We start from the raw sequence: 27,577 nt of genomic DNA on the forward strand, positions 1-27,577 counted from the left end.
TGTGCCCTGTGTTTTCCCTTTGCAGATGACAGAGGGATCCACATTCCTGTCAAGTCACTTTCTGAGGTAATTCATTGCCTGCTCCATGTGATATATTGTCACATAAGAGATTTACTGTCATACAGGAGCTCTGCCTGACTGCTTTTTTTTTTTTTTTTTTTTTTTACTTTTCAGACGGTATTTAATGAGTGGTTAAGTGGATGTAAAAATGCACTGAAAAGGTGGTTGTCACCTCTCCACTATGTTACTGTATTTCTTCTAAAAAAAAGTGGTCATGTTTCAATAGGATCAGTTTTCTAAGTCAGCTGAAAAACACACCTAGTTGTAAGACAGAAAGTCTTGAGGGGATCTGGATGATAATGTGGCTTCCCATACTGTGTTGAAAGGCAAGGACCTGTTGGGAGTGGGTTCAGAGGAGAAACGTGAAGATGTTTAGAGGGCTGGAGCACCTCTCCTCTGAAGACAGGCTGAGACACTTTGAGTAGTTCAACCTGGAAAAGGCAGGCTGCCAGGGTGACCTTACTGCAGCCTTTCAGCACCTAAAGGTGCTTTCTTTCAAAAGAAATATGAGCAGAGACTGTTTAGTAGGGCCTGTAGCAATAGGACAAGGGCTAAGGGTTTCAAACTAAAAGAGGGTACAATCAGGCTAAACGCAAAGATGGAATGTTTTATGATGGATGTGCTGAAACACTGGAACTGGATGCCTGATGCTTGGACACATTCAAGGCCAGTTTGGATGGGGCTCTGAGAAATGTGATCTCATTGAAGATGTCCCTGCCCATGGCAGAGGAGTTGGATTAGGTGACCTTTGAAGGTCCCTTCCAACCCAAACCATTTTATGATTTTATGGATGGTGTTATTGTTTTAGAAGTTTTCGAAGTTCATACATCTTTATGATGAAGCTACAGTTTCATTGTACTAGAATTTTTTTTCTCAGATTATTGGCACTGTCAAATGCCAGTGATTAAAAATAATAATAATGTGGAGCTTTAACCATACTGCTACACCTTCAAAGTGATTAGTTTAATTTCTCTATCATAACTTGTTTTCTATATTCAATTCTTTTGTCATGAGTGCATTTCAAATTCCATTAAAGTTGTGATTATAGAAGAGTTGTTTTTTTTAAACTCAAGAAGCACTTTAATAACTTCCAGATGTAGATATAGTATCTCTTGATGATCAAGCAATCTTTTTTTAAAAAACCACCAGTTGTCAAATATTTTCTTATCTCCATTTACAATATCATGCAAAAGCCAAAGACAGTAAGTCAAACACATACTTTGACATGTAAGTAATAAACTTCAAAATTTCAGCAAGGAGGGAGAACTACAAAAACCCATTCCTCATGTTGCTCATTACTTACCATGAAATTTTGCATCCCTTAATGTTTATTAGAATTTTCTTTGTATGCAATAGGATCAGAATAAAACTTCAATTTTTTTTTTTTTTTTTTTTTTTTTTTTCCTTTAAAGAAGTCCTCCTCACTCCTCTGATATGGAAAGAATTTTCTGAAACAATAGTATGTGAGATAAAAACACAAAAGAAAGGGATCTCTACTTGCATCCAGTCCAAAAGAATTAACAGATTTTCTCTACAGGTTTTCTGAACAAGGCCTAAGGAAGTTGAGTATGACTGACAGATCAGATACTTGTACTATTTTGAAAAAAACAAAAAGTAACTGACAACACATACCTGTGAGTAATCTTTATGTGCTAGTACCTCCTGAATTCTTATTTGTGTAGGCTAATAAATACAAATTACAGAATACGCTACAAATGTTTTGTATGCAAATGTCTTGTGCAGAAGGCAAGAAAGTGGAAATGGACTTTGAATGGAATGCATTGAGGGGCTTGTTAGTCAGCTGTAAGCACAATAACCATCAACCAAAATTGAGGTTTTAAATTTCACCAGCTGTCCAAGTATTAATAGGATCTAGCTCTTAAGGCTTAATGCTGAGCAGTTTTGATGTGGCTAAAACAGAAAGCAATGGATTTGTTAGAGCATAATGGCAGGCTACTTTCTTTAGTAGCCTTTAAATACAATGGCTACAGATCACCTTCATCTCTCAAAGGTGAAAATTGGAAGCATCATCATTATATGAACATTATGAATAAATGCTTTAGAATACACTTGAGCTGAAAAATGGTGCATAGAATATTGGTCACATAGCCTACTATTCTAAAAAATACTTGTCCATTTTTCATTTATTACAGGGCTTGTATTGCTCATAAAGCCTTTCATTTGTCCATCTCTGCTGTTTGCATTTTAGTGGGTCGAATATTATGTATGAGGTGCCTTCTGGTTCAGAATCAGAAGAAATAACCCTTTCAAAAGGGAAAAGCCTACATAGTCTCACCAGAGTTATGCAGCATGCTTAAAAAGTACTGCAATCCATTGTAAATATTGTAGAATATCAGTATGAACTACTATTTTCCTGTAATGACAAAAGTAGGAACTAGAAGTAATATCCTAGGTGTGTTTTAAGTATGTAGACTGTTGTTTGGGAGGTATTTGCTTTTAGATTGATGAGCTCAGTAGTCCAGTTTATGACTTAGTACTTCTGTGGACATAGGAAGTCAAGAGTACAGGCCAGAACCAGGGGGATGAGCAAGATCACCTCAAGAATGTTCAAAGGCCTTACTTCTGACTAGATTTATATTGGGTAGCACTTAGTCATATCCACATACATATGCACACAAACCGGATTTTGATTTGCAAAGATGGCAAAATTTGCTTTTAGATAGAGGAAACCTTTGTTTATATACCCCAAAATATATGTGTATGTGTCTTAGATATATATAGTTTTAGAGATATATGTAATAAATATCTACATAAAATAATATATATCTATATTAAATATATATCTAAAATGTATAAAACCTTGCATTTTAAATGTGTATTTAAAAGTGGAGATTGCTGTTGTGTATCTGAAAATAGTGATCTGTCAAAATGGATGCATCTGTTGAAAAAGTATAATTGCAGAAATTCCTGGGACAATATTCTGAAACAGCTTGGAAGCTCTGAAAACCATGTGTCCTATGCAGAGTTGATTTTGTGGCCAAGGATGGGGCAGAGAAGGTAGCAGGCCCTGAGGCAGCTGTGTGACTAAGTTACCTGGCTCCATGAGAGGCCTCCTGGATCTTAATGCAGAGATTTTCAGTGTTGACAGTTGGGAAATTCTGATTGAGACAATTTTTAAAAATCTTTTGCTGTTAGTTTGACAGGTTTTGTGTGAGGTTCCCTTTGTGTGTGACTGCTCTCCTCTTTCTTGCCTGGCACTTAAGTTATGTGGAAGGAAGAGTTCTTCAATGCTGCAAAAGGCAGCAGCAGCACTGATGCCAGACTAATTAGCTGGATGTTCAGGGAAGGATTACTACACTTGTTTGTATGAACTGTATAACAAATTCCCATTTCATCCTGGGCAGAAGAAGCACTTTCATAAGGGCTTGAGACACCTGAACAACAGATATACCCAACTCCCTGACAGTTTTAGTTGATGTTGTTTGGTGCTGCAGAACAATGTCATGTTGTCTTAGCTCTATTCTGAAAATTAAAATGTGAATTATTTTAATCCTGTAAGAATGAAAGAAGAAGAACACTGATAAGAAAAGTTATTAAATACTAAGAGAAAAAGCAGGGAATTAGAACTTGATGACTCAGTAAAACTGAGGATTATCACATTCTGAGTTGTTTTCCGTTGAGTGATGATTGCCACAAGAATGGAGAGCAAATTAACTTCTGGATACTGCTTGTTACACCTTGGCATCTCTTGTGTATATTTGTAAGTAAGTAATTGCTGTGTTCTTCTGAACTTTGTATATCCTGATTTGTGGAGTCTCTTGGCACTTGGTAGAAGCTGCTGAACAAAATGACCTAGAGAAGGAGGATTAAAATGCAAACAACTGAAAATAGAAGATTGTGTAAGTATAGGTAAGCTTGAAAATGCCATAGGCAAGATTTTGGTCTAAACAAAAGCACAGACCTAGTTAAAATAACAAATGAAAAAGAAACCCCTCAAAGCAACACAGAAAATCATAAAACAAAATAAATAAAACAACCTACCAAAACACCAAACCAACCAACCAACCAGAAAGTACCAAAGAAACGTAAAAAAAACCCAACCCTTCAGGCTTTCTTCTAGGATGAAATTTAGCCTATAGCTTTTCAGAGGCAATTCCAATCTAGTGTTGTCTGCTATTTTATGCTACTAGGCATCTTTTTTGGCTTCCTTAGTGCCCAGTCTAACTCATGCACTTGTGTATCAATGCTTGTGCTGGGCTAGCATAGAGCAAGGAGTAAATCAGGAAAGCATTAATGCATGTGGGGTTAGAGCAGAGAAACCACAGAGGACCAGGACAGGAGGCAATAAGTATTGAAAGCAGAGCAGATTTTTTATCTTGACATATGGCTCTCTGGAGTGGCAGCTTTGGGAATTTCTATACACAGAATTGCATCATTGATTGTAGATATGGACTTCTGGGAAATAAGACTGAATGCATTGCTATTATTCCTCATGGAAGAAAAAGTATTATGATCATATTTTTATTATTATCCTATTTAGAAATAAAATTATACTGTTCAATGTGCCTAACTCAACATGGAATTTTGCTTTCTTCTGCAAAGGAAATGTTTTTGCATATCAGCTCTTTGTTTGAACTATAGGGAGTAATATAGCTGAAAATCTATTACATGTAGTAGAACAAGTGTTTACTGCTTCATAGAGAAAAGACTGGGAGCAACATAGCTTCAAGTGTTAGAAGAAAAATGGGATTAAAGAAAAAAATTCCAAAATATATATTGAAATCTATTGTGCCTGTTGTGTTCAGTAATTACATCCAAAAGCAAATATCTATGAGGGAGAACCAAATCACCAGACTGGGAGGTAGATACTGATACCACAAAGGAAACAAAGAAAATAAACTATTTTCAGCTTGCTTAAATACCTTTTGATTTTTTCATGCAATATTCAAGACTTATTACCTTATTATCTTATCATAATGCTTGAAGTAGTTGCAATATGTGCTGTAATCTAGTGTATGCTCAAAATATACATTTTTATTTTCTCTGTTGTTACTGCTCTTTTGGTGAGGTCAAGTGGTGATTAGCTATGAGTGCAGTCAAAACTGTGTGATGGAAGAGATAACAATTTGGGCTTTGTTGAAAAAGGTCAGTGCTCTGATGGTTTTGAGAAGTGTGTTAAGTCAGTCTTTTTAGTCAAACTAAAATCTGTTTGAAAAATGGGCGTATTTTATGTTTGCTCATCTTTGTAAACAAAGTGAAAGAATAATATCTTTGCTTAATCAGTTTGGAAATGGTGTAATTTACACAGTGAACTGCATAATCTCTGATGAGAGCTTCATCAGGTAAACCAGAGCTGAGGAAAATTCCTCCACACACATAAAACAAAAAAATCCTTCTGCCCTCAAAAGACACCTGTAGATGTAAAACAAACAAAAGATCAAAAGAATGAAGCAGAGCAGAAGGCTGAAGAAAGCTCTTGAGGAGGAAAACAAAGAAGAGAGTGAGACAGGGATTTGGATTGCAGATTCATTGTAATGTGCTTTAGTTAAATGGACAGAAATGTAAAGGTAAGAAAAAATAATTTCATATCTTGGACAGGTGCAAAGAAATGTTAGAATAATTTTTTAAAAATAGAGAGGAGCTGTCTGACACTAAGTATGGTGCTCCTGGGCATTTACAGAAGAGAGGCTGTGGACTATTTATGCATCTGATGAAGCTGTATATGTAACAACTAAGTATAATCTTGATACCTTACAGAAGACAATGATACCTTAAAAAGTCATTAAAGATATATTTTTAAGGACTAACCATAAATATTGTACCTGTAAAATGGCTTTCATTACAGTGATCAAGTCTTGGGACTTCGCCAGAACAAAGTGGCTTTCTGATGAGATGGTTTAAAAAAGAAATTCATGTTAATATGAAGTTTGAGCCATAAAGGGCTTGAAAAAAGTTGATAATATGGATATATTTTTTCAAGACAAATTTTTAATCCTGATTTTTAATTCCTGACCACCCTTTCCAAGGTGTTATGAGCTTTTGTTCTCTGAACTTCTTATTCTGTGATTGCTGTGTCTTCTCTGTTTTCAATCGTGCTTGCCATGCAAATAACACCCTGCAAGTTTATCTATGTGTTTATGAACTGAAACTTTGTGTATATATGTATTTTACTGTACTACCTCTAAGGACCTAAACAGATGATCATTGCCCTGTGTTTGGGTGGACTTCTGTAAAAAATATCAGTTATAAGACTGCTGCCCTGTTGCTGAAAATAATCACTCTTTATAGTTTGTGCCAAGAGAATCACTGTTCACCTAATCTGTCCCAAATTCACTTCTGTTTTTCTGCTCCTCTGGACCATAACTACCATATAGTAAGTTGTGCTTGCTTTCCAAAATAAGTAGTTCAGTTTGTCTTTCTGAGTGTGTTCATGATATAGAAAGCATCAGATGCTGTGTAGATCATGAAGAAGATCTGGCGAAAAATGGATCCTCTACAAGATTAGTTTTCCACAGATGACTGTGAAAGAAATGGGTGAAATAATAATGTGTCATTTCTGTTCAGGAGCTCACTGTGGCTTCATGAGTATGTTAAATGCAGGAGAATCACTCTGTCCTCTACATGTTTGAGCTGAATTCTTCCACAGCCTTGTGTGGCCTCAAGATGCAGATGTAGTGTCAGAGGGCCAGTTTGCTTTATAAATATGTTTTCTTTTTTTCCATAGGATGTTTTTGCCATGACTTATGGGTTCCTTAAATTGTCTTCACAGAATAGGTAAACCTGGAAGGGACTACAGTGCTCAAGCAGGGTCACCTCAGAAGCCGTGGCACAGGATTGCATCCAGACTGTTCTGGACTGCATCCAGGCAGCCTCTCTGGACAAACTGTTCCAGTGTATGGTCACTTGCCTAGTAATGAACATGTTCAGCTGGAACTTCCTGTGCATCAGTTCCTGCCTGCTTTTCTAGTCCCATGGCTCAGCAGCTCTGAGAAGAGTCTGGCTCCATCCTCCCTTCTGTGTCTACTGTGCTTGGTCAATAGCCTGTGTATTTGGTAAGATGCTATTGCTTGGCTGCCTATGTGAATTTAGTGTTATTCTAAGATTACCTAGATTGTGTGTTCAGTGCTGGAAGCTAAAACTCTAAATTTTGGATTATCTTTACCTGAGTTTTATAGCAATTAACTTATTATCTGTTTGGAGGCTGAGATGGTTCTAAATAGCTTTTATTGGCAAACCACAGTGAATTTTTTCTTTCATTTCCTGCTTTTCTTCTATAATTCAGAATGCATTGCCTCATTTTGGGACATGCCATCCAGGTGGTTAGTTTTATTAGCCCTTCCATGGTTTCTATTTTTTTAGGCAATTTCATGTTTATATCACTTGGACTCCCAGGTGGAATAAAGATGGTTTATAGGACTACAATGACAATGGAGGACCCATCTCTCCGAATACTGGATACAGTACACTGTTGTTGCACTTAGATGTAATATAGCAGCAGCATTTGGGTCCATAACAGCTGCTGAGTTTCATTATGTTACAAGAAGCAATATATTCTCCTGTGCTGTTAGAGCACAGCTTCAGTCTGAGAGAGGGTTCACAGCATGGGGCTGAGAGGTGACTGAATTATTCAGGGTTGCTCAGCAGGTCAGAGGGTGTGAGAAGGATTCTGACACTGCTGGGAAGATGAGCCTTTGAACAATTTACTTCCCCAGAAGCCACACTATTCTGTTCTTTGATTTTCAGTCAGCTTTCATTTCAACAGGGCTAAGATTTAACCCATCATATTTACAAAAGAGGCATTATGATGTAGTTCTGAAGTGCCTGTCACTGTGATATTTTGGTTCCCACGTAGCTGATTCACTGAGATTTGATCTCTATTACGAGTGGCAATGACATTATTCACACTCTGCTTGTTCGTAAGCGCTGAATTCCCAAAGGATACTTTCTTTAAGTGATACCAGCAAGTTGCAGTTACAGCTTTCAAAGTATTTGTCAGTTGAATTATTTTTGCTAGAGCTGGTGGCTTTCTTACAACACCAGAATCTCTAGCTCTGTCAGCAATAGCAGGGCTTTTCAAGAAAGAGGTCTTTATTTAATCATCTTTATCCTTGGGAGGGCAACCATGGAGAAAAACTAGAGGTTTCTGCTCACGAACTGGAGAAGGCTTTAAGCAATTTGGGGAAGACTGCAGAGAAAGAAACCATTCTGACCTTTCTCTTCACTACCCCTCAGAGTTCAGTTGCTGCTCTTCTCTCTTCCTGTGCTTTCTCATGAATACCAGGTCTGGTAAGGGGTCTGTCTTTTAAGTAGATGGAGAGAACACATCTCAGCAAAAATGTGCAAGATTGTGTTGTTAGTAATCTGTAGACTGAAAAAGAATTGCTGTTATAATGAATGCTGTTGTAATGAAAGCAAGTGCAAGTGGCAGTCATAAGGTTAAAGTTAAATTTATGGACATTTGAATGTAACACATCTGCACATGTAAGTGTAATTACATGTTGCAATGTAGTATTATTATCATTCAAAATTCAGCAATAAAATTCATTGCACATTATTTTTAACATTTTGCCGATACATGTGGTCTCTAGAGTATTTGCACTTTCTTAGCAACTTCCTAGAATTCATAAATCATAGAATCATAGAAGTCCAGGGTTGGAAGGGATCTTAAGGATTATATACCTTCAATTCCCTGCCATGGGAAGTTAGGGGCAAGGTTATGGAACCCAAGGCTCAGTTGGAATTGAGTCTAGCCAGGGATATAAATGGTAACTGGAAGGGCTTTTGTAGGTATGCTGCAAGCAAAAGAAACACTAGGGATAAAGTCCTAAGGATAATTATCTTCCTCTCCAGAATTCCTTCTGGGAGACCTGGACAAAAAGAAGGCTGAGGTCCTTAATGACTTCTGTGCCTCAGTCTTCAAAGGCAAGTGCTCCAGCCACACCACCCAAGTCCTCAGCAGGGCTGCTCTCAATCTGTTCACTCCAAAGTCTGTGTTGATATCAGGGCTGCCCTGACCCAGGTGCAGCACCTTTGGCTTCGTCTTGTTAAACCTGATGCACTTCCCATGGGCCCAATTCTTGAGCTTGTCCAGGTCCTTGTGGGTGGTGCTCCATCCTTCAGGAGTGTCATCTGCAGATTTTCTGACAGTGCTTTTGATCCCTTTTGTCTTTGTCATCAATGAAAATCCTAAATACCACTGGTCCCAGTTTGGACCACAGAGGGGCATCACTTGTCACTGGTGTCCGATGATACCTGCAAGGATGGTTGATACAGTTGACTATGCTTATAAATGGTTATTGCACTATCTCTAGTATGTTATGAACCATTCTATTAATAGATTTTATCAAAATTCTAAGTGTATAAATTATTTGACTTGGAAATTAACTTTATAAATCAAAGTGTGATTTTTGTTTGTTTTGGGTTTTTTATTTTTGTCGTTTTACTGAAATGCCAATGTTTCAAGAAAATTATAAAAGAATTGAAAACTATTCTGAGCTAAGGCTAGAATTCAGCAGTACAGTTCTGTAGGAATAATCTCTTCCAGGGTCTTCTAAGTAACAAGTATTCAGTGCTAAATTTCAAATCTAATTAATCATCACAACAACAACTGAAAAGCAATCTTTTTTCAGAAGTTCTCTATAGTTTTTAATAATTCTGAAAAAAATTTTATTATCTTTTTATATTGAACAGGGACTGTAGGTGGTGTGCTATTTTAATCTGCAACCTTAGCTCACTAAGAGTTCTCTCCCTGAGGAATAAAATGGATGAAATTTTGAAGATTACTTTCACCACTGTTACCAAGGTACCTGACTCCTTTGCACTTGCTGACTGGAACTGCAAGTGCCAGTATTTCCCCTCTTGCTGTTGGCTCTCCAGGTGTTGATTCAGCATAGTTAGACATTATTGTTTGAAAGATATAACACAATATGTTAAAGTCAAGGTATAACTGGGATCTTTTTCCTTAACTTCACTTATGGTTTTACATGCACTTTTGCAGGGGCAGAAAATGGAATTTTCCTGCTTTGTGGATGCATCTTTCATTACCCCTTGCTAATCTCTGACAAATAAGGCAGTGTTTAGTTTGAAATCTACATTATTGAATCTTGCTCTTTTTTCATGAGGGAATGTATGTGATTCCTTAACTAGTCATCAGTACTGATCAAAGTGTCTGAGAACAGTTTAACTGTTGTGCCCCAGCTCTAATCAATCCTCTGACAACTACTTGTCTGGTAAATTTTATCATCTTTTCCGCAGAAACTGGCATTTATTTTGTATTTATTCAGTATGTAGAATAGTGAATCACAATTTACATGATATTGTGAATGGCACTAAATCCAAGAGGGTAGGAACTATAATTCTAATATAGTATCTATGCTGAGCCAGAAGAAAAAATAACAGCTTCAGTTTGAGACATTTTACCTTTTATCTGTAGCATAAGTCAAACCCCAGTAGGTTCAATCACTCAATTCTTGGGCAAGAATTTGCTTTTGGAAGGTCGCCAGCTCATTTGCTCTTGTTTTTGCAGGTGAACATCTTTGTATAGGTTGTTCTGGAGGTTTTCTTAAGCGTGTGTTCTCACAGGATCAAAAAGTAAATTGTGAAACTCAAACCTTTTTTGATGTCCTAACAAAAACTTTCCCTTTTATTTCTGAAAAGGAGAAACCAAGTACTCACAAGTTTTAAGAAAAAACTTCAATCTTTCAATAACCATCACTTCAGTATTCTAAGTCTTTTGCTCATAAAGCTCCCATCAGCTTATTTCAGGCAGTTTGAGATCTGGAAGAGTGAGCCTGATTTCATTAACATGTCACTTCATGACATAGGTCATGAATCACGATACAAAATTTTTTGTACACGTTTTACCTCTGATTCAGCTGCAGAGGGCAGTTCAACACTATTAAAAATAGCAGTTAAGCCATTTATAATTTAAGGGTAAAGAGAATTCATATGGAAAATAAAATGCTTTTCATATCAAAGATGTGAGAAGCTTTGTTTTTGTAGGTGATTCCATAACGTTTCCTAAGGAACCATTTTGTATTCTGCGGTGGCTATAAACAAGCAGCAAGATTGAAGATGATCACTGTGAGATTTAAATGCCACCAAAACTAATTTTATTTTTTTTTTTTTTTTTTTTTTTCAGGAGCAGACCTGAATGCCTTCAAATGGTTTGGGAGCACGTCTGAAATGCTTATACCCCAATACATGCAGCATGAGAAACAGGTTGAACTGGAAGGTTTGCTTTGTTCCCAGAAGTATGACATCATCAGCATTGATGAGACTGGTGGAATGCATCCCAGGATGGAGTGCTAGAATGGAGGGCTGCAGCCTGGGCAGCTGAGGTGTGGCAGTGGCACCGTGTGCTGGGGGGAAATTTGGTTGTACAGCTTTGCAGTTAGTGCTGGTGTGGGTGGGTGACCTGCTTACATGCATGCTAAAGGTGTTATGAAACACAGCCCAAGCAAATTCTTTCCCCTTTTTAGTTCAGAGCCTTGAAACAGAAAAGATGGCATTGCAGAGACACTGAGGGCTTGCCATAGGAGGACAATATCTTTAGACATGATCCACGTTTCCAAACTCTACTGCAGAACATATCAGCACCTACACGGCCAGTGTAACCAAGAACAGTGTTGTTCCTGTTGTTATGTGTTTCTGTATTTGAAAAATACTTTAGTAGTAACATAAAGGGTCGTGGAGAGTGAGTCCATCTTGAGCTGTCTTTCCTGTTGTTCCCTTTGAGACTCTGCATGGTGCTCAGCTGACACCACTTGTTATTTACAAACCTTTTTGGAACCAGAGTCTGAACAGAAATCTGTCTTTTGCAAATATAAGAAGCTTTCAGGAAAAAGCATAACTTCATATTGCATTTTAGGCTATAGGAGAGTGGTGAAAAAGATAATGTAACATAGTTCCTCGAGCAATGGAGAAGCAAAAGAGAGAGAGAGCTTCATTTAAAGAAACACTACACTTTATAGGGTAGTACGTGAAAAACAAAACAGAAAAAAACTCATTGGGCCAAGAAGGCAACACCTCTTTGAAAACATATAACATAGAACAATGCAAAATATCACGAGACACTCACACGGCTCTCACGCCCTGCAGGTGTATAATCATTGCTATAATTTCTTGTCCTTGAGCTAAGAAAGGCTTCAAGGCTGCTTTTTCCCTGGTTCCCAGCAGCAGACAATGACAACTTTACAATAAAATAATTTGCTAAAGTTAAATTCATAGTGCTATAAATTCAGCAGCTGAGCATTCTGTTGTAACCCTTGTTTGCAGCTTGCAGTTGGCAAGTAGACAACTATATCTTCATGAGAGCAAAAACATGGTTCTTTAGAAAGATTACCTGAAAATGAATTGATTAAAAATGTTATGTATGTTGTACCCCTGTGGTCCTCATGGAACTAAAATGAGAAGTTTCTTAAAAACATCACACTCTTTAGAGCCTCAGCACACACCTAAATTATGAGTCTGATAACAGAATCACTTCAAATCATTGAGTCCAACCCACTCCCTAACAACTCCACCAGACCATGGCACTGAGTGCCACATCCAGTCATTTTTTAAACTGGGATGCTGACTCCACCATCTCCCCAGGGAGATCTAAAGTTATTGAAGATTAATGTAAGTAGTGTTTTCTCTTTGAGAGCTATGAATGGACTTCTTTATCTCCTTGTTGTAATTTGAAATAACTCTCTAGAAATATCAAAACTGAATCTGACTATCCCATAGCTGAGGTAATACAAAAATGCCTAAAGTGAAGAAACACTGATTTAAATACCAGTTTTTATTGTTATGTATAAAAGAGCATTAACATGTCTTCAGCATGACATCTGGGATCCTAAACCAGCTGGTATAAATGAACTGAAAACATAACAGACTCCCTTAGTATTTCTAGTATTCAAAAAATTTATTATAGCAAGCAAAGTGTGTGGTTGGTAAACTTGAATATAATGGTTGTTTCATCCTAAGTAGAACAAATCCATTATTGAATTGTACCAATAGAAGAAAATCACAATGCTCTCATTAAATGACAGCGATGGAAATAATTTATCTATAGAAAGTAAACATAGCAATTTCTTGGAACTACAGGTTACTTAATTTGGAATTTTGTCACTTAAAAAAAAAAAGATATTTAATGTGATGAAGTCGTATTCTTTGAGTGAGAAATAAATCATTGAGTATCTTTCTTAAAAAAGAGCTAATTAAGATTTTATGTTGCACAATTAAATCAAGGTGCTTTGAAACACGAAATGCCTGTTCTTAGATCCTGCTGTGATTTATAGCATCCCACAGGGCAGAACAATTTTTCAAATAATTTCCATATGCACTTACAATGCCTATAATTGCCTTTGACACAGCCATATTATCTAGTTTTGATGCAAAAATCTCAAGTAATGAAGAATTAGCTACCACTACACTTGCCTCTGTGTAAGATTACCTTAATTTTAACATGGGCTTTGTCCTTGCTATCCAAGTAACTTTTAGCCTGATATTTTGATTAGAGCATTTTGTCAAAAGTAGGTTTTGTTAAAAAAAATTTGATGTAAAAATAATAATAGTATAGGTTTCTGTGAGACACAAGCCCAAGCTTTCATGCCAAACTATGGTGAGGAAAATGTAAAATGTTCTGATGCATGAAGATTAGCTCTGTGGCAGATGTTCCCCTTGGATGGAGCCTCCACTTTCTCGATCTTCTGATTGTCCTGCCCTGCCCTGCCTTGGGGACCTACTGAAGTATCCCATGACTTCTGATTCAGGCTTTCCACATGAGAAATCTGTTGTGCATGGGAGAATTTATTATTCCATGTGTTGTCCTCATACACTGTTCAGACATGGGAACAATGACACCCGAATCTGAGAACTGACATCAGGTGCCCTCCTCATCTGTGGCTCTATAGCACAGTGTTCTGGTCTCCTTCTGCATTTCTTGAGTGGGATAGTGCTCTTTCCTTGCTATGTAAAACCAAGGAAGTTTCATATTCTTTATTTAATTCTATTTCATATTCTTTATTTAATCTAGCTGCTTAACAGAGCTTGCTCACCCCGAAAAATCCATTCAAAAATTTATATCTTTCATGCTTGCAGAAAATGATTGCATCAAGCAGTGCTCAGGTCAAGGGATGTGACCTGAAATAAAGAGTGAAAAGGGAAGATGCTTTTTCCTGTTAGAGGTTTTGTCACTAGGGGTAGTTTTTTGCAGTTCTGGCACTATGAGTTACTGTCAGATAAGAGACTAAAGCTGGAATCAGGTAAGAAATACAGAGTTCATCCATACTAAATCTTTCCCCTTACTGCATCCATGAACAGTTACTAAGGCTTGGGAAGAACAAAGGTGCTGCTCAAGAACAAAGGCTTCTTTTTATTGACTATTTCTTGGCATCAAGGAAAGCCATATGTTAAGATCACAAAGGAAAAAAACTCAGTGATAGAAAGGGATTGGATGTCTTTATAGAATATGACTTAGTTTTGCTGCACAATTGATCTGTCACTTAGAGGTTTTTTTTCCCTTTTCAAGCTGCTGTTAAAATACCAGGATGGGAACATTGTAATACTGTAGAATGGCAATATCTGATAGGCAATATCTGATTCTAACTAGGTCTGCTAGTTAGAATCTGTTTAAGCCTCTATATTTCTACTTTTAAACTTCTCTATGACCTATTTTTCTAGAATTTTCCTCAGAGAAGGTCTTAGGAGACTCTATGCACTATACATTTCCGGTACCATAAATATCTGTTTATTTGAGTCTTGGATGAAGAGTGAAAAGAGTGTTTATCATTTCAGTCAACTGTGGAGATGCATTTCTGCTTTGGAGAATGTATTTAACAGAGGAGGCAAGTATTCAGGCCCAGTGCTCTATCACTGAGTGTTGCATGTATTGCACATTAGTCCTTGAAGTAATTTCATTATTGTGTAGATGATCTGGGTTTCAAGAACCTGGAGAATAAATCATGTACTTCAGAGAGTTCAGTAGCTCTAAGCATCTGAAGTACATAATGCATGCTAAATATTTTTCCTACTGTATTTCTTGGAGTAGTAAATTAGCCAAAATTTTTATAAACATGCACATTTTCTGATCTGCAACACAGCTTTAGCAGCATAGCAAGGTTTTATGATTATATTAAGATCAATATACTGGTCAGCCCATTTAAACCTAGAGTGTTTAAATGAAAGGGATAGATTGTTATTTTGTTTGTTTTTAGAATAACAATTGGGTTACAGACAAGAATTTTAAAAATCCCCAACATAACAAAACCCAACAAACACAAAAAAACACCCTACCTGCCAAATAATAAAATAGCATTATAGGTGAAATTGTCTAACAGATTTAAACATATTTTAGGGAACTTTCAAGGCTTTCACTTTTCCTTCATAAGTCTCTGTTCTGTTTGTCTGAATTCTGTTGAATCATAGAGTCATAGAATGGCCTGGGTTGGAAGGGCCCTTAAAGATCATCTTGTTCCCACCCCCATGGGCAGGGACAGGTTCCATCAGACCAGGTTGTTCAGAGCCTGATCCAGCCTGGCCTAAAACACTTCCAGGCCTTGGGGCATCCATAACTTCTCTGGGCAAGCTGTTCCAGTGCCTCACCACTCTCACAGTGTACGTGCAGAGTAATTTTTTGTCTTCTTATGGTAAGTTTCCAGCTGGAGAGTTCATATAGGCTAGGCTTAGCAGCATTAATGTTCAAGGAGTTTTGTATTTTAGTGGTGATGATTATAGGCATATTCAAAGTCCAAAGTGAAAGATATCACAGTCAAATTACTGCATGGACTATACTTTCTCAGATATAATGTATTTTTTATTTGTTTGCAGAATTTTTCTTAATGTCTCTTTTTTAATTCTATAGCTGTAGAATAATTTTATCAGTAAGCTTGACAATAAGGATTAATAATACATTAACATTTTAATAATATCTATTAAAATAAAAGCAAACCACCTCCAAACTGTGATAGTAAATGTAGTACTGTCTGGATATTATTTTAGATACTTTTGAGAAAAAATAATCCTCCTGTTTTGGGGATGTAATAGAATCAGGCAAAACCTGGAGGAGACCAGACCAAGTGCTATGCATTGTTTTCACATCAGTCATCTCCACAGGTTGCCAGTTGTGAGGAGTGACAACATTAGGGACAGCATGTTTGTAGCCTGGGTTTCTCTCTCCATAAGGCAGTTTGGGCAAAGCCTTTGAATTACCTGCAGCAGGTGGCAAGAAAATCCAGGAGGTGAAAAATGAACTGCTGAATTTCATTAAGTGAATGATATCAATGAGAACTTGTCACATCAGAAAGTGCTGGGAAAAAGGAGGAATTCAGACTGAGTAAATGACTACTGGTGAACCACTTCAGTATCCTGGGGGTTGTCTTGGCCCATGCTCACTTACCAGAGTCAGTAGGAAAAAATTGTTATTGTTGAATATGCTACAAAATAAAATCTGGACCCAAATAATTTGAAGCTGGAGAAACAATTTTGCTTCCCAGTGCTGATATAGAGTTTAAGAAAACATATTTTTAAAGAAAATATCTACCATACCAGGTTTAGGTAAGGACAGAATGATCATAAGTGTATCACTAAAATGTCATATTTTCACAAACAATATTCATATGAGTAATCATTGAGTAATTTTGTTTTAGTATCTGCCATATTTCAATTTATATAGAAAAACATCAGGTACCAGCTGTACCAGGATAGCAAGAGCTGAAGGAAGATTTGGCCAAATGGACTAGATGTAAATTTTTGGTTTTCATAAATAAATTCTTATGTAGCATAAATGATTAAACATAGAAAATTCATTATCAGAGGAAGAACAGCTACATGTAAAACCCGTGCACTTCCAGGAGTAGTAAAGTTTGAGCAAGGATTAAAAAGAAGAAAACAACAAAAAACCTAGGCTGAGAGCAGTGTATGCAGTATTAAAATTACCCTTAACAGAATCTGCCACTCAAACATTTTGATTTAATTAAAAATTTCACCAGCATCTATTCTTCTGTGAATCACCATGGGCCCTCCCATTAACTCATGTGGCCTGAGCAGGATGCAGCACTGAAAAAACACCATCCCTCTTCCTATGATTTCTGAGGGATCCTTTCAAGTGTTAGTAATTGTTTCTTACCCTATTTCACAACTGATATTTTTTTCTTCCATTTCAGGTACTAATTTTGTCTCATGAGAGTGCAGAGATGCAAGGTAGAATCATGTCCCATATGAACACAATTTTTTGAGTGGGGTAATGATGGTGGTTGTAACAGAAAAATGTGTTCTGGCTCATGCTGCATAAAATGTATTTGGACTCTTCATTCTTAGATCAGGTACAGGCAGTGCAATGTACAGGAAGAAAGAAACAACTAAATAATATTAGCAATAATTTTATTTTTAATTATTATATATAATTTATTATATAATAAATTATATACAATCATATAAAATGTCATTATAATATAGTAACTATATAATTAAATATATTAACAGTGAAGAGTTATCTGACTAGTTATCCATTAAGGCCCAATTCATCTGCAGCATTCAAACACAAAATTCCTGTCAGCAGGTAAAAACTTATGCTGTATTATGTTTCTGTAGATAATATAAAATTAAGATGGCAGAGATAGCATGTAAATGATGCAGTAAAAAAAAAAAAAAACAGTGAAAAAGGTGCAAATAGTGCCAGTTGATAAGTGCATAGGTAAAAAAAAAAAAAAAAAAAAATCTTAAAATTGCACAGCTGGTACTAACAGAGCAAATGGGGAGTCCTGTGTGGTTAGGAGGAAAGAGAGATAGGAAACACCCAATATAAATAAAAGTAATTTAAATTTAAGCTTTATGTACTAAGAAGAAACTGTTTGGGGACTGGAGCATATGCTTTTTCATGATAATCAGAAAATGTAGTCAGCTAATTAACTTTTGTCCTCATGCTGTGTTGAAAAATGTAGAAAACAAAATTCTTGTAAGCTTCAGAGTCTTAAGTAACTAAAAACCATGTTAGATCTCTCCAGTATCTCTTAAAAGTAAAGACATAATATTGACTTCAGAACTGAATCTATTAAAGCAGCAACAATGAATTTTAGAGGAATTCCTGTCAATAATTCAAGAGAATTATTAGAGTTTTTAAATGGCATCTTTCCTAGTAAACTTACTCTAGATGTTGCTCTAGATCTGCTTAACTTGTTTCCTATATTCCTAATCAGAAAAATTCATGCTACACCATGCTCTTCCTAATGTTTGTTGTATACAGCTTTGTATACATCATCTTCCATAGCAATGAACTTTTTAATTTCAGCTCTTATATACAGGTCTCTTCAGATGGCAGCCTGTAGCCAAATTATCCTTTTTAGGTCCCTTTCGATTAATTTTAAAGTTATGAATATTTCTCTGTGAGATATTTACTAGAGACTCATTTATATTTTTTGCAAATTCAAAAGTCTGTACTTTGCATAAAAGATAAAGATTTTCAATTTGTTTTGTGAGTTTGTCAGATTATTGCTATGGGGTCTTTTTGTTCTTCAGTTTAGTGCTAAATTACTTACCTTACTATTGCTTGATTTTTTTTTTTTTTGTGTGTTTTATCTGTGTTAATCAGCTATTTGAACTCAGTTTCCAGGGTGTTTTTTAAGAAACCTTAACTATTTTGTCTAGGGTCTACTCACTGAACTCATACCCTACATGTTTATGGATTGTTGATGAATCTCCTGGTGCCTTTGAATAACAATCTGCAAACCAACATCTGTTTTTCATTGCCACCCTGTGAACTGAAAGCTGTAAGGATGATATGAGTTTGGGGTTGGGTTGGAGCTCATTACTCTTATTATGCGATGCTGAGAATCAAACTTCTCCAAAAACTTGAGACAATAATGTTATAGTTGTGTTTTCTTTCAGGCTCTTATGAAAAAATGGTCACATCTAAGCTTGAGAAGAATGTTAAAACACCATACAATCCTCAAAAAATTAAAACTAAAGTTATGGATACTAGTACTCCATGGATTCATTTCAGAATTAAGAAGTCTGTAGTGGTAAACTCAAATCTCTTTCAGTGTGTGAGAAATGGTGATTTTAATTTTTATGTCAATTGTAGGGCTGATATATTGAAAAAATAACAAAACCACTTAGTTTCACTGAATTTTGTGCATGCAAATCTTCCAATGTAATCTATTTTTAGATTTTGCTCAAAGTAAATGTCTCTAGAATCTTTTTACTCTGCAGCTTTGATCACTACTTGAGATTAGGACTGTACCTTCTTCTTGGAAAAAGCATTCCTTAAAATTGATTATATTTTGGCTTAAGTCTAGCAAAATCAGTTTCAGATATGCTGTCCAAGTAATTTTTTTGTTATGTTTTTCTATGTGGTAGATTCCCATACCTTTAAAAATCTTTAAGCCACCTTATTAAGGGTGTGAAATGATAGCTTTATTCTTACTGTCATAGTTTTTGTCAAGAAACATAAGTCAAGACTTTTGTATATTCTTACTTTTTCAGTATTTCTGTGCAAATACATTTTGTGCTGGATCAGGCTCCCCAGGGCAGCAGTCAGAGTACCAAGCCTGTCTGCATTCAAGAAGTATTTGGACAATGCTCTCAGGTACACGGTGTGACTTTTTGGGTATCCTTTGTAGGATCAGGAGTTGGACTCTATGATCCCTGTGGGATCCTTCCATCTCAGGATACTTTATGATTCTCTGGAATCCTTATTATCCTTTTCCTCATCTGCACAATACAATTCATTGCATCTATGTAGGATATCCATTACACATCTGTAGATGACTTACTGATACATCCTAGGATATTTTTAGTACAATTAGCTTTATACTTCACTGAATCTCTTTTTGCCATCTCACTATCCAGTAAAATGTTAAAATTTTGATGCTAAGTATCTGCAGCACTTGGGAGAAATTCTAATACCACCATCAGTTTGCTTTTCCACTTCAAGAAATTTAGAAAATGGTCATGCTTACAGAGCTGTAAAATACTCAGATCTGCTCAATGTCACTTTGCTCTGAGCCTAGAAGGCAGATTTTCTGTCAGAACTCCCAGACTGCAAAGTTAAATTCCAATTAGAAGGTAGGCTTATTTAATAATGCAATTATCTTTAATATTTCCAACACTTAGCTTCAATTTCTGGAGCACAGGAGGATATTTCTTGCTGTAGGTATATTGATTTTTCTCAATTTTCAGGTCTATTAATGTTTAACAGGTAATACTCCTTTGACACTTCAAAAGGAAATCTGAAACATCTGTATTGTATGGACAGCAAGTATAGCTCAGTTCTTTTCTGAATGACATGAATTTATAAATGAGTTCTGATTTAGGCACACCAAGTCTTTGGTGATGTGCTGTGGACATCACAGAACAAACCTGAACACAGAAACTGTCACATGCTCTAGTAGTCCTGTCTTAGGTGACTTCTTGTAGTGCTGATGATTTTTTTCCAGTTGCCACCTACTTTTAGAAACTTGATTTTAAGGATATATTCCATAAGTAGCTCATTAATGGCAACATAAAAGGATAATTTAAGTTATGATCAGTGTAAGCAAGGCCACATATTTTATACTAAGAATATATTCCAAATAATATATTACAAAGTGGTGAAGAAAGGTATTCCATTTTTAGTAAAACTTTTAAGATATTTATGAAGCTTTACTCTGTGTGTCTTAAGGATGTGAAAGATAATCCTGTTTAATTAAGGTTTTACCTTAATTTAAATTGTGTTGGACTTTGAAAGTATAACAGAACTTCAGAAGTTATCTGACTGTGGAACAGAGTCTTCATGTTCAACTTAAGATCTTTGTTTCACCTTAGGGCAGGTGCCAATCTTCTGCTCTAGAATAAGACAGGTCAGAGAGAATAAATTTCCTGTAATTCTCCAATACTACCTCTCCATTCTCAACATCCTGATCTTTTAAGTTCTGCCAACTTGCTTCCAGTCACGTGCAAGTTAGACAAACAGGAATATGGTGATTACTCAAAGTCCTGGAGGTGCCTGGGAGACATTCTGGGTGATGGGAAGGCACCATCACCCAGGCTGTCCTGAGAGAATGAGCAGTAGCTGGCCTAAAGTAGCCAAGAAGAGTTCTCAGGGTGTCCCACATTGTTTCAAGAGCTGGAGTTGTTAATAAGGAGTCATGGCACTCAATACCAAGCAATGTGCAAGGTCTAACACGTAGATCCTGAGGTCAGTTAGCAGCTAGATTAACTCTTCTGAGATGTGCCCCAAATAACTAAGAGTGGAAGGAATCTATTCACCCTCCATTCAAGCTTAATTAATAGTATACATGGAAATGGGACTTGCTTCTTTCCATAATGCAGAATTAAAAATTGTTGGAAATCCTGCTCTAAAAAAAGAAAAAGACAACTAAAATAAGGAGGTCAGGTCTCTACTGATCTGAGCTAAACACCACTAGAAGTAGATCTTAAAACACTAAAAGAATGAGGTCATGTCTCTACTGTTCTTATTTTAAGAAAGAAAAATAGGAAAGTATTGCTGGCTAAACAAAGTTATTAATAGAAATAGGAAGAGAGGAAGGCACTTAAGCACCATTTCTCAGAGGTATTTAAATATCTATTTCTCACTAAAATTCTGTGAGTGTTATGCACCAATATAAAATACCAAAGAGGACATGGATGGTACTTTTCAAACTAATTAGTTTTTCTATGTTCCTTCTTCCTCAGACTTTCTGTAGAATGTAAATTTTTAAAATTTTAACATCACTCTGTAGCACTCAGAGGACTAATATTTTCTCATGCTTTTAAATGCTTCTGAACAAACAAACAACAAAAAAAACCACCTCAAAATTATGCCCAAACTTCTTTTTTCAGCTAGAAAACTGGAACACATTGCAGATTATTTTTCAACTGCAGAACAATATCCACACAAAGTCAATCCTTTTATAGGAAGATTATAGAACTAGTACAGGTGAATACCTGTAAATTATTTCCTTTTATCTGTATTTTCACTCCCTTTATAATGTGACTTATTTATAAAAGTATTTGGTTTCTTGAAAAAGGAAAAAAAAAAAGAATTTCACTAATGCATTTTCTCAAAACACAATGAAAATACATTCACATTTATCTTCTGGAAATAAGTGATGCTGCAGCCCTTTCACAGCAGATTTAAGGTATGATTTTATATTGAACTTCCATTCTTTGTGGAGTATTTTGGAATCAGAAAAATAATAATGTAACAGATTGTGGGAACCTGTAATCAAAGGTCAGAAAGCCACCTGTAATAAGAAGATTTAAAGTTGTCATAAACATTGTTTTGTCAAATAAAAACAGAGAACTTTCTGAGAGGAGAATCCAGCTTGATCTTTTTTATTATTACTGATCTTTCATTAACCTGTAGGAAGAGTCCTTACAATTTTAAAAGCGTAAACAGCAAATAATTTCTTATTGTACTTGAATGGACTGCCTATAGTAACCCTTAGCAAATAACCCTAAGCAAATTTCACTAATTTCACCTTACTATTCATTTGAACAGCAAAAGATAACGTGTGGTACAGACTTGGCTCATTATTGACAGTGTTTTTCTAGATTTTTTTTTCACCTTATTCTTTTGTTCCTATATATTTCACACTTAATTGGAGCAAAGGCTCAGATTATGAATCATAAAGTGTTGCTTTGGAATATCACCTTTCAATAGCAACTTGCTGGAGTTGAATAGGGGAAATAAAAGGATTTATGAGGTGGCTTTTATTTGCTTCATAAAACCTAATTTGGATTAATCAATTGGTTTGTAGCAGAATCAGCAATGAATATTAGAGTTCTTAGTGCAAATGAAGCTGAAATTATGGGGACCCAGAATTTCCATCCATGCAAATAAGTGACATCCATACAAGTAATGTTTAATTGCACATGATGTTAAAGTGCACAAAATAAAATTTGAACATATCAAAAGATCTCTCCTATATTCACTACTGCTCCCAAAAAAATGGATCATTTCTCTGCACACGCAAAATCTTCCATTGCTTTTTCTGGTCAGTAGAAGACCAGGAAAGGGAACATTAGTGGAGCAAACTTCAAGCTGATAACAGCTGATTAAAGGGTACTTAGAAGGGCACTGAGGAAGTTCTTTCAAACTCTCAGCAATATCCTGAATCTGTTAATTCCTCTCTCCCCCTCTCTCACATACACTCATATTCACTATTCACTATTCATACAGAATTCAGTTAAACTTTTGCCCATTTTCCATTGCTGTCTGTCTTTAGGGAAGACTTCTTGAAGCTTTTTCTAACCAGTATGGAAGCGTAGACAAGCACATGTCCAAGTAATAGAGACAAAGCAAAAGCATTTATCAAATATATTGGTTAATTTAGCTTGATTCTGTTTATGTAGGAGAAATAAATGTCTGGCCCTAAATTCTATGAATACATTTCAATGTAGAGTTGAGTTATAGTACCTATTTGACAAGAAAATAAATGTTAGGTCTATTTTATGCTCCACAACCAAAGAGCTATGGTAGTTAAAATTCCTAAAGAGGCATCAGTTTGTTGTACTGTGTTTATTCTCTGATAGAAACTAATGACAATGAAGTCATCAAGCCCACACAAAATCCCTCAGGCACAGTCTTTGTCATTTGTTATTATTTCTTCTAATGCTTCGAAATAAGTGATGAAATAACAAAAAAGAGGGCTCTGAATTATCTAAAGCTGTCTAATATAGTCATGGCTTAGTATTTAAAATTACCTCTTGAATCACTGGAGGTATTAAATGGGGTGCAAATGCATTTCATGTGCCTATAATTCTCATAAAGAAAATGTTAGTAGTAAAGCAGAGATGGTTTGGTAACTGCTTGGGAGTCAGAAGGATTAAGGGGAAGATAATTTCTTTCATTATTTAACAGGTATGAAATTGGGGAGAAAATCTTACTCTGCAAGAAGGAATTGCATAGCATATTTTTAAACTGCAGTAAGAAAGTGGTTTTGGAATGAAATGATGCTCCTCAGGAGATTGTTTTCTTAACAGAAAGAGCATGTTTTTATGAATATATTTTGGTTTTGCTCTTAAATGATTTAATTACATCCGGATTTTATCTTCTGCTCCCCTAAGTAAATTTCTCAAGGTCTCTAATTGCTGAGTGGAATAACTACTATGTGGCATGAAGAAATGGGCAGGTTAAATTTTCAGATTGTTGATTTTCAAGTAAGATCATGAAGGAAATGCATGTTTTTAGGGCCATGCTCTTTAAAGTCTGGATCCCCTCACTGCACTTTTCTGTTATCAATTCCTTTCTTAGTTGAATGTACCCTGCCCTCAAGCAAAAGCTTCTGGACCAGCAAACCTCTGAATTACTCTGCCAGTTACACCCCAGCTTCCTCTATAGATTTGCCAAAGTGTCTGCAGCGTGGGTCTCAATTGATAAAAGACTCTTCTGCCATGCTGCTTCTTAGCAGGGAGTCATGATTTTGTTTAAAACTGTAGAAACCACTCAGGTTGCCAGTCTGCTGAATTCTAAAATCAAAGAGGAATACAGGTGGTGTGTGTGCAGGTGGGATGTGTACAAACAACAAAATAAAAGTTTCTGAGGGTGGTTTCTTGTATACAGCCCTCGTTAACAGGTGATGTTTCTTCAAATATAGTTTTTAATTTTAGATAGTAAAAATACAGATTAATTAATTTGATATATTTATTTTGCTAACACTGAATATTATCACAAATATATAATTCATATATCACAACAAAATGGATGAAAAAAAATAGAAATCAAGGGTTTGCTTGCATTATCTTGTCAAATCTCTCCTTCATCCTGAAGATTAAAAAAAAGTAAAGCCTTATGATTTTGATTTTGACACTCTGCTTACTGTACCTTCTCACATTTTGTTGTTTCTGGAAGACAGTATATTATATATGCATTAAGAAATGTTTCAAGGTGACTCATATTTTCATGTGTTATTGAATTCTTTTGTCCAGTGCTATCTAGTATTTTTGTTTGGAAATGGGTAGTTTTATTAGGCTTAGTATTACTTTAATATTTTAATCAGAATTTTTTGGCTATTAATGTTGGTCTCCTAACTCCCAAGCAGAAATTTCTGTGGATAGGAGAATTCACTGAAGCATAGGTTCTAATTTCAGCAACAGTTGTAAAAATGGTGTCATAACATAGAGCTAAAGCAAGGAAGCTGAAGGATGGAAGTTTAAGGTGTGATATGATATTATAAAAATTGCAATAACACCTTTCATACGTGTCACAGTGTGGTGTTTCTTTCCCTTTTTCTGTGCTGTCACCTATAAAAAAGAGTGACATTTAATAGTAAGCACCACAGCTTAGGAAATACTGTAGTACACTGGGGGCATTTTAATTTTTTGTCTTTCTTCTCTTAATTTTTATTTATGAAGTATTTATTTATTTATGAAGTAATTTACCTTTGCACACATCCAAGTAACAGAGGCAAAACAAAAGTATGTATTTGTACTGTGACAAACTCCAGGTCCAAAGAAACCTCCCTTGCCCAAAGAAGTGGTAAGAGATTGGATCTTTTTGGATGGCAAAGCAATCTGTGGAGAAAATTGTGTGATAATATTTACACTGACAACTTGCTTCCTGAAGAGCCATGGGACTGCAAAATTCCTCGGGTACTCAGGTGTCATGTATTTCCCTGCTTCAAAACATATTTTCCTGGATTTAAAAATGACTGCTGACAGAGATGTGGAGGAATTTGTTTTGGCAAGGCACAGCAGTCACCAATTTGTTTACTACTTGAGCTAATAAATGTATTTTACAGTAAGAAAAAGAACTCTCTAGCTAAAAAAAATATGTGGTAGTACTTGTTTTGTAACTGAGGCAACAAATAGTTTTGCAGTGTATATAGCACAACTATTTTGAATTCCTCTGAATTATTTTCAAACATTTCAGAAAATATGGGTATCACAAAAGAAGTTTGGGTTGTTTTTAAAATTAGATGTTATCTTCCAGGTAGCATGACATGGTGGAATTCTGTACAGAGAGAGGAATTTTAAGGAATTGATAGGGAAGTTTATATATATATATATATGTATTTTCTAATTTTATTTTTCTGCCTGCTGTTTTGATTTTTTTTGTTATTGCAGTCTGTATCTAGGAGGAGTTAATATTAAACATGATGTTTAAAAAATTACTTAAAAGTTGCAGTTTTTATAAGCCATGAATGGAACTGTAAACACAGATATGTGGATCCATGGAAATAACAGACACGTACTTGAATTCTCACTAGGATGAAATAGCAAAGTGTGATTATATGAAGTATCATATGGATATTGTTTTTGTAATTTTGTCAGATAATATCTCCAGGTCACCATCTGTATGAGGTCTGTACAATGTTGCCAGTTATTCCTTATTTTCTTAGTGTAAAATTATCTTAATTTGCCATCTAGCAGTGCTTTTCAGGAAAACTTCAGGAGACAAATATTTAAATGACTTTATAACTTACTGATTCATTTTAAATACTAAAGTATTCTCAAGCTATTGGATTCAATGTTTGTAGGGCTTAGACAACCCTTGGAGAATTCTAAGACTGCACATTCTACATGTAAATGTATGCTGTTAACTTTATTACTGCTTAATTAAATGATGATTTTTTAATAGAAGAAAATTATTAATGCTTTCTCAAGGGACAGAAAATGTGCTCTAGTCACTTATTCTGAATTTAGTTGCTATAGGTGATGTCAGAATAAAAATCAACACCCCTAAATAGATTTTTATTAATTTCGCAAAATTCAAAAGCTGTAATTATACATTTTTGTTGTTAATACAACATAAATATGTGAATTATAAGCTGATAAAAATGTTTGTAAACCTTGGATGTCTTATCCTGCAACCTTACTATAATGATGCCAAAAAAAAAAAGAAAGGGAAAATGTTTTTGTTTTTTTTTTTCCAATAACTTAATATTGGAACACCTTTCCCTTTAGTCCTATTGACCTTTCATGGAACTGGCTAAAGAATCACTGCAAAATTCACAAATTGGAAGAAACCTTTGGAGAGGTTTAGGAATTTAATTAATTGTAATCTTAATTTTTAGTATGTGAAAATTATCTAGTCAGCCTTTAGATACCAATGATCATTTTGTACCTTAATTTCTCCCTTTTATCTGCTCATATCCAAAATATAATTTTCTAATTTTGTTTAGGCTGTAGCTTTTTCTCTTTTAGAAAAAGGAAATGATTTTTGGTGAACCATTTGATAAGATATTCTGTGTTTGTGAGGTAAAAATATTAGAAACTATTTTTTAAAATTTTGGTTAAAGGCATGACTTTGATTTTTGCCATAAGATTCATATTTTCCAGTTCAAAACAGAGAGATTATCAAAATATCAATGTCACCAAGAAAAGGTGCTGCTCAGTTTACCTCAGCTAAAAATGCTGCTTGATACTATCATTGCTATGATTTAAAAATGATTTGACATTTCCTTTACAGCTGTGTTATACCTCTAGCTGTCACAGATCCAACAGTCTGCAAATGCACACTGGGTCTTAGTTCTGACTGTCTCAGTCTTTATTTTAAGAGTGACTTTGCAAATTTTTTTAATCTGGGTTAATATATACAACTTCATAGAAAATAAAGTGCAATATATGTGCAAAAGACCTGCTTTAATAATGT

Source organism: Erithacus rubecula, assembly GCF_903797595.1.
Source record: "Erithacus rubecula genome assembly, chromosome: 5".
Lineage (NCBI taxonomy): Eukaryota > Metazoa > Chordata > Aves > Passeriformes > Muscicapidae > Erithacus > Erithacus rubecula.